At 37.7% G+C, this 9,518-nt stretch overlaps 1 non-coding gene across 1 annotated transcript; it reads right to left on the reverse strand.

The window, feature by feature from the left end:
• Window positions 1–8,928: 8,928 nt before the first annotated feature.
• Window positions 8,929–9,036, reverse strand: LOC112746343 (small nucleolar RNA R71). Its single transcript, XR_003174233.1, has one exon. It is a non-coding gene; the product is annotated as a small nucleolar RNA R71 (small nucleolar RNA).
• Window positions 9,037–9,518: the final 482 nt, after the last annotated feature.

Genomic DNA, 9,518 nt, shown 5'->3' on the forward strand with positions numbered 1-9,518 from the left:
TCAACTCCAAGAGAAGCCTCCACATGTGTAAAGCTCAATGCTCAGTCCAAGCACACACCAAGTGGGCCCCAGAAGTGGATTTCTGCATCATTTACTCATTTCTGTAAACCCTAGTAACTAGTTTAGTATAAATGGACATTTTACTATTGTATTTACATCTTTGGAAGATCCTAGGAACATCTTTTGATCCTTTTGAGATCTCTAGACCTCCATGGGAGGCTGGCCACTCGGCCATGTGTACCCTATTATCACTTATGTATTTTCAACGGTAGAGTTTCTACACACCATAGATTAAGGAGTGGAGCTCTGCTGTTCCTCATGAATTAATGCAAAGTACTATTGTTTTTCTATTCAATTCAAGCTTATTCTACTTCTAAGATATTCATTCGCACCCAAGAACATGATGAATGTAATGATTATGTGACGCTCATCACCATTCTCACCTATGAATGCGTGCCTGACAACCACTTTCGTTCTACATGCAAACAAGCTGGAATGAGTATCTCTTAGATATCTAATACAGGGGACCGAGTCCGAGTTTTTAGAGTCTTCGTGGTATAAGTTAGAACCCATGGACGGCCATTCTTGAGATCCAGAAAGTCTAAACCTTGTCTGTGGTATTCCGAGTAGGATCTGGGAAGGGATGGCTGTGACGAGCTTCAAACTCGCGAGTGTCAGCCGTAGTGACAGACGCAAAAGGATAGTAAATCCTATTCCAGTATGATCGAGAACCGACAGATGATTAGCCATGCAGTGACAGCGCATTCGACTATTTTCACAGAGAGGACGGGATGTAGCCATTGACAACGGTGATGCCCAACATACAGCTTGCCATGGAAAGGAGTAGGAATGATTGGATGAAGACAGCAGGAAAGCAGAGGGTCAGGAGGAACGAAAGCATCTCCATACGCTTATCTGAAATTCTCACCAATGAATTACATAAGTATCTCTATCCTAGTTTATATTTCAATTATGTTTTAATTATCAAATCTCTATAACCAATTGAATCCGCCTGACTGAGATTTACAAGGTGACCATAGCTTGCTTCAAGCCGACAATCTCCGTGGGATCGACCCTTACTCACGTAAGGTTTATTACTTGGACGACCCAGTGCACTTGTTGGTTAGTTGTATGAAGTTGTGAAATAGAATTAAGAACATGAACGTGCGTACCAAGTTTTTAGCACCGTTACCAAGGAAGGAACGATCACGATTTCGCACACCAACCTTTAACTTGATAATTTGGATTTGCCTTTGACTCCGCTAGATGCCCTGATGTGTTTGCTAGTGATTTCAGGTTGAAAAGGGCTAGGAAAAGATCAAAGGAGTGAAAGGAAAGCATACGAAATGGAGAAATCATGAAAATCCAAAAGTTTGGAAAACCCCATGCGCGCGCACGCACACTATGCGCTTACGCGCAGATCGCGAAATTCTCCAGGGGCGTGCGCGCGCACTGTGCGCGCACGCGCCGATGACCACACGTGATTTTTAAAGAGGAAAACGTGCCTGGTGATTTTGGAGGGTTTCCAGCCCCATTTGGAGCTGAGTTTTTGGTGGGAAAGAGACTAAAAAGACCAAGGAATGAAGGGGAGGGGCATCATCTAACACAAGACACATGAAGCTAGTTTAGTTTTAGTTTTAGAGAGAGAAGCTCTCACTTCTCTCTAGGATTAGAATTAGGATTAGGTTTAGTTCAATAATTTAGATCTAGGTTTCAATTCATGCTTTCTTCTTCTTCTACCTTTTAATTCTTTGTTATTACATTCATCATTCTTCTCTTGTTGTTATTTCTTTCTTCTATTTTGTTTGTAGATCCACTCTTGTTCATTCTATTTTCTTTTAATGCAATTTGAGGTAATTCATGTAGATCTTGTTTTCTTTGATTGTTGTTATTAATTCCTTGCAATAAGTAGTTGTTAGATTTCATTGTTGTTATCAATTTACTTTACTTTCCTTTTATACCTTCCAAGTGTTTGATGAAATTCTTGGTTGGATTTTAGTATAGAATTATGTTCCTCTTGGCTTTGGTAGAGTAATTAGTGACGCTTGAGTTATCTGATTCCTTTGTTGATTGATAATTAGAAGTTGCTAATTGATTGGATACCACTAAAGCTAGTCTTTCCCTTGGGAGTTTGCTAGGACTTGTGGAATCAAATTGATTCATCCACTTGACTTTCCTCCATGGTAGAGGTTAACTAAGTGGTAGCGATGTACAATTTATGATCACAATTGAGGAGGATAACTAGGATAGGACTTCTAATTTTCATTCCTTGCCAAGAGCTTTTCTAGTTGATAGTTTATTTTCATTGCCATTTATATTTCATGTCTCTTATCCCAAAAACCCCAAAATACAACTCATAACCAATAACAAGAACACTTTATTGTAATTCCTAGGTTGAATGACCCGAGGTTCAATACTTCGGTTTATAAATTTAGGAGTTTGTACTTGTGACAAACACAATTTTTGTATGAAAGGACTATTGTTGGTTTAGAAACTATACTTGCAACGAGACTTCATTTGTGAAATTCTAGACCACACAAAAGTCTAATCATCAAAATGGCGTCGTTGCCGGGGAGATTGTAATGGTGTTGTGTTATTGGTTATTTTATATATGTGAATAGTGTGAATATGTTTGTTTTTGTTAGTTCTTGCTAGTTTTAGGATTTAATTTTTTTGCTTCTTATTTGATTTTTGCTTTTATTTTCTCTTGCCATTATGAATTCTTACTTTGGCTATGAGTTTGGTTTTAATTGTGTTGTAGGAAATGTGAACTTCAATGATGACACTCATTATGGATGTTACCAACAAAGATGGGAGAAGCCTCAAGAAATTGATCACTCCTATTGGCAACAACCTCCGGATGCGCATAGGTATAATTTCCATCCTAATGCATGTCAATTCAAGGGCTACGGTGAAACTTTATGTGAAAATCAACTACCACCATCATATGCTTATGACTTCTATCCTCAATATGAACCTCAACCATTCTCACAAGCCTTTCATTACCAAGCATCTTCTTGTGACCCACATCCATTGTATGACCAATCACCCATACCATACTATTATAACCATTATGAGCAAGAACCTTTGGAACCACCACAACCATATCATGACTACTACCAAGAACCACCTCAATGCACACCATCTTCGTACCATTATCAAGAAGAACCACCTTCCTACTATGAACCCTCTCTCCAAAATAATGAACTCTATTATCCACCCCAAGCCCCAATAGATGATAATCTCACCTTGCTACTTCAAGGCCAAGCGGATATGCAAAGGAACACCCTAGAGTTTGTTACTAACTTGACCAAGGTAGTGCACACTTTAGCCTACCAATGCTTGAATACTCAAGGTGCTTCCATAGCCACATGTGAAGAATCCATTGAAGAGCATAGCATGAAGGAGAGATTGGAAACTCCGGTGGGTAATGAGGGATGCCACTTTGTGTTAGAACAATTGGAGGAGCCTATGATCGTTGAAGAAAAGGAAGAAGTGGTTGAAGATTTAGGAAATGTTGAAAGTCCATGGGAATGTAGCATTATGGAGCACTCTTCCAAGAAACTTGATATTGATGTTGAGGAGGGTGCACAACTTCCAAGGCATATCATAGTTGGAGACTTGGAAGAAGTCAATCAAGAGATAGATTCAATAATGGAAGAGTTTCTATCTACAATTGCATCCTCTCCCATTGGACATGAAGTTGAAAGTATACAAGAATGTGCACAACCTCCCATACCCTTGGTGAGCAATGAGGAAGAGAGCTACCAAGAGAAAAGATTGGACATGGTGTATATCGAAATTGAAGAATATGAAGAGGTTGATCAAGATATAAATTCATTCATCAATGAATTCCTATCCAAAATTGAATCACCTCTCATTGGGAAAGATGAAGTTCTTGAAGACAACACCAAGCCAAGTGATAAAAGGGAAAAGGTTGAAATTGAGGAAGCTTGCAAAGAAGTGGAAACAACTAAAGAAAAGCCTAAAGAAGTAGACCTTGCATTGTCTAAGTGTGGAGAGATCTCCCTCCACAAGTCACCATCCAACACAACATCCAAGTGGGTAAAATTCTTATCCCTAAGCTTTACTTTCTCACTTGAATATGGTTTAATTGAAAAAGATGGTCAACTTAGAGCTCTTTGTGGAATTAAGAGTAAAAGGGAGTTGTGTAGTGGTTGGAGGTTTGAAATTAGACTCGTCAAGGTCAAAACCTCAAAGTATAGGGACTATGATTGGATGAATGCTACTTTACATGGGTCTAGGAAGAAGACTTGGTGTGCTCAAGAGAATTCTATGTATCAACCACCCGGATGGAAGAATCATGACAATCAACTAGAAGATGGGTATGAGAACAAGATATGGGATCTCGGAGCGAAGCATGTAGACCAACTATGGGAGCTCATATATTGGGTAGAACTCTGCCCAAGCATGGTGAATTTGGTTGGAATTTCCGTCAACCATTTAAAGAACAAGGATCCTTGGAGATTCAAGGATGAGTACAAGCATAAGCCACCATGACAAAGAGCTTCCCAAATGTCCAACTTAAGGACTTAAACTAAAAGTGCTAGGTGGGAGACACCCCACCATGGTAAACTCTTTCCACCTTCTTGTAGATTTGATTACTAAGTGATTTGAATTGCCACTGTAGGTAGTTTCTCCTCTTCATGTAGTTTTATCTTAATTCCTTAAAAATAGGTGATGAGCGGATAATTTATACGCTTTTTGACATTGTTTTTAGTATGTTTTTAGTAGGATCTAGTTACTTTTAGGGATGTTTTTATTAGTTTTTATGTTAAATTCACATTTCTGGACTTTACTATGAGTTTGTGTGTTTTTCTGTAATTTCAGGTATTTTCTGGCTGAAATTGAGGGACTTGAGCAAAAATCAGATTCAGAGGTTGAAGAAGGACTGCTGATGCTGTTGGATTCTGACCTCCCTGCACTCAAAGTGGATTTTCTGGAGCTACAGAACTTGAAATGGCGCGCTTCCAATTGCGTTGGAAAGTAGACATCCAGGGCTTTCCAGAAATATATAATAGTCCATACTTTGGCCAAGAATAGACGACGTAAACTGGCGTTCAACGCCAGCTTTCTACCCTAATCTGGCGTCCAGCGCCAGAAAAGGATCCAAAACCAGAGTTGAACGCCAGAAATGGATCAAAACCTGGCGTTCAACTCCACAAATGGCCTCTGCACGTGCAACACTCAGGCTCAGCCCAAGCACACACCAAGTGGGCCCCGGAAGTGGATTTATGCATCAATTACTTACTCATGTAAACCCTAGTAGCTAGTTTATTATAAATAGGACCTTTTACTATTGTATTAGGCGTCTTTTTGACCATCTTTGGATCCTGGATTGTATTTTGATCCTGTGATCACGTTTAGGGGGCTGGCCATCTCGGCCATGCCTGGACCTTTCACTTATGAATTTTCAACGGTAGAGTTTCTACACTCCATAGATTAAGGTGTGGAGCTCTGCTGTTCCTCAAAGATTAATGCAAAGTACTACTGTTTTCTATTCAATTCTTCTTATTTCGCTTCTAAGATATCCATTCGCACCCAAGAACATGATGAAGGTGATGATTATGTGTGACGCTCATCATCCTTCTCCCTTATGAACGCGTGCCTGACAAACACTTCTGTTCTCCATGAAATAAGCTAGAATGAGTATCTCTTAGATCTCCTAACCAGAATCTTCGTGGCGTAAGCTAGAATGATGGCGGCATTCAAGAGAATCCGGAAAGTCTAAACCTTGTCTGTGGTATTCCGAGTAGGATTCAATGATTGAATGACTGTGACGAGCTCCTAACTCGCGATTGCAAGGCGTTAGTGACAGATGCAAAAGGATAGTAAATCCTATTCCAGCATGATCGAGAACCAACAGATGAATAGCCGTGCCGTGACAGGGTGCGTGAACATATTATTCACTGAGAGGATAAGATGAAGCCATTGGCAAGGGTGATGCCTCCAGACGATTAGCCGTGCCGTGACAGGGCATTGGATCATTTTTCCGAAAGATGACCGAAAGTAGCCATTGACAGTGGTGATGTATCACATAAAGCCAGCCATGGAAAGGAGTAAGACTGATTGGATGAAGACAGCAGGAAAGCAGAGGTTCAGAGGAACGAAAAGCATCTCCATTCGCTTATCTGAAATTCCTACCAATGATTTACATAAGTACCTCTATCCCTATTTTATTATATAATATTCGAAAACACCATTATCAATTTATATCTGCCTGACTGAGATTTACAAGGTGACCATAGCTTGCTTCATACCAACAATCTCCGTGGGATTCGACCCTTACTCACGTAAGGTATTACTTGGACGACCCAGTGCACTTGCTGGTTAGTTGTATCGAAGTTGTGACAATTATGTATTGAGATCAGCGCACCAAGTTTTTGGCGCCGTTGCCGGGGATTGTTTGAGCCTGGACATCACAATTTCGTGCACCAAGTTTTTGGCGCCGTTGCCGGGGATTGTTTGAGTTTGGACAACTGACGGTTCATCCTGTTGCTCAGATTAGGTAATTTTCTTTTTATTTTATTTTCAAAAAAAAAATTTTCAAAAATATTTTCAAAAATCTCTCATCTGTTTTCGAAAAAAATAAAAATGTTTTCAAAAAAAAATTTTATTCAAGATTTTTAAGAATGAATTCTAGTGTTTCATGAAGCATGTGAAGCCTGGCTGGCTGTAAAGCCATGTCTAAATTCTTTTGGACTGAGGCTTCCAAACCATCAGAGGTAAGTTACATACTTGATAAATGATGAGCAGCAATTTGTTATCAAGAGCAATATACTCTGGTGTTACATGCTAAAGCTTGGCTGGCCATTGGCCATGTCTAGTGTTTTGGACTGGAGCTTTCATTGAAAGCTTGGCTGGCTAGTGAGCCAGGTCTAATTCCTGGACTGAAGCTTTAGACTAAGAATGCAAGATTCCTGGAATTCATATTAAAAATTTTGGAATCCTTATTTTCCTTTTTCATATAATTTTCGAAAAAAATCCAAAAAAAAAAAATTAGAAAATCATAAAAAATCAAAAATAATTTTCTGTTTATTGTTTGAGTCTTGAGTCATATCATAAGTTTGGTGTCATTTGCATATGCATCTTGCATTTTTCGAAAATTTCATGCATTCATAGTGTTCTTCATGATCTTCAAGTTGTTCTTGGTAAGTCTTCTTGTTTGATCTTGATGATTTTTTGTTTTGTGTCTTTTCATGTTTATCATATGCATTCTTGAATTCTTAGTGTCTAAGCATTAAAGAATTCTAAGTTTGGTGTCTTGCATGTTTTCTTTGCATTAAAAATTTTTCAAAATTATGTCTATGATGTTCATCTTGACATTCAAAGTGTTCTTGGTGTTCATCTTGACATTCATAGCATTCTTGCATGCATCACATGTTTTGATCTAAAAATTTCATGCATTGCATATTTTTCATGTTTTTCATAAAAATTTCAAAAATCAAAAAAATATCTTTCCTTTTTTCTCTCATCAAATTCGAAAATTGAGTTGACTTTTTCAAAAGTTTTTAAAATCAAGTTGTTTCTCATGAGTCAAATCAAATTTTCAATTTGAAAATCTTATCTTTTTCAAAATCTTTTTCAAAAATCAAATCTTTTTTAAAATTCTTAGTTATTTTCGAAAATTCCAAAAATATTTTTCAAAAATCTTTTTCTTATTTTTATACCAAATTTTCGAAAATAACATAATCAATTAATGTTTTGATTCAAAAATTTGAAGTTTGTTACTTGCTTGTTAAGAAAGATTCAAACTTTAAGTTCTAGAATCATATCTTGTGATTTCTTATGAATCAAGTCATTAATTGAGATTTTAAAAATCAAATCTTTTTCAAAAACTAATTTCTATCATATCTTTTCAAAAATATCTTCTTATCTTATCTTTTTCAAAAATATCTTTTCAAAATATCTTTTCTAACTTCCTAACTTCTTATCCTTTCAAAATTTATTTCAACTAACTAACTAACTTTTTGTTTGTTTCTTAAATTTTTCAAAACTACCTAACTAACTCTCTCTCTCTCTAATTTTCGAAAATATCTCCCCTCTTTTTCAAAATTTCTTTTTAATTTATTAATTATTTTAATTTTTAAAATCTTAATTTTCGAAAATTACTAACACATTTTCAAAAACCAATTTTCAAAAATCACTAACTCCTTTTCAAAAATAATTTTCGAAAATTCCCTCTCTCTCTCTCATCCTATTCTATTTATTCATTCATTAACTAACATCTCTTCCTCACATCATCACCAAATTCGAACCCCCCCTCTTCTATCTGTGTTCGAATTTCTTCCTCTTTTCTTCTACTAACAATAAGGATCCTCTTTACTGTGACATAGAGGATTCCTCTTCTTTTCTTTTTCTCTCCTCTTTCTTATGAGCAGGGACAGAGAAAAAGGCATTCTTGTTGAAGCTGATCCAGAACCTGAAAGGACTCTGAAGAGAAAATTAAGAGAAGCTAAAATACAACAATCCAGAGACAACTTAATTGAAAATTTCGAACAAGTAAAGGAGATGGCAGCCGAACCCAACAACAATGCAAGGAGAATGCTTGGTGACTTTACTGCACCTAATTCCAATTTACATGGAAGAAGCATCTCCATTCCTGCCATTGGAGCAAACAACTTTGAGCTGAAACCTCAGTTAGTTTCTCTGATGCAGCAGAACTGCAAGTTTCATGGACTTCCATCTGAAGATCCTTTTCAGTTCTTAACTGAATTCTTGCAGATATGTGATACTGTTAAGACTAATGGAGTAGATCCTGAAGTCTACAGGCTCATGCTTTTCCCTTTTGCTGTAAGAGACAGAGCTAGATTATGGTTGGATTCTCAACCCAAAGACAGCCTGAACTCTTGGGATAAGCTGGTCACGGCTTTCTTAGCCAAGTACTTTCCTCCTCAAAAGCTGAGCAAGCTTAGAGCTGATGTTCAAACCTTCAGACAGAAAGAAGGTGAATCCCTCTATAAAGCTTGGGAAAGATACAAACAGTTGACCAAAAAGTGTCCTTCTGACATGCTTTCAGAATGGACCATCCTGGATATATTCTATGATGGTTTGTCTGAACTATCAAAGATGTCACTGGACACTTCTGCAGGCGGATCCATTCACCTAAAGAAAACGCCTGCAGAAGCTCAAGAACTCATTGACATGGTTGCTAATAACCAGTTCATGTACACTTCTGAAAGGAATCCTGTGAGTAATGGGACGCCTATGAAGAAGGGAGTTCTTGAGGTTGATACTCTGAATGCCATATTGGCTCAGAATAAAATATTGACTCAGCAAGTCAATATGATTTCTCAGAGTCTGCATGGAATGCAAGCTGCATCCAACAGTACTCAAGAGGCATCTTCTGAAGAAGAAGCCTATGATCCTGAGAACCCTGCAATAGCAGAGGTGAACTACTTAGGTGAACCTTATGGAAACACCTATAACTCAACATGGAGAAATCATCCAAATTTCTCATGGAAGGATCAAAAGCCCCAACAAGGCTTTAATAATGG

Source organism: Arachis hypogaea, chromosome 14, assembly GCF_003086295.3.
Source record: "Arachis hypogaea cultivar Tifrunner chromosome 14, arahy.Tifrunner.gnm2.J5K5, whole genome shotgun sequence".
NCBI lineage: Eukaryota > Viridiplantae > Streptophyta > Magnoliopsida > Fabales > Fabaceae > Arachis > Arachis hypogaea.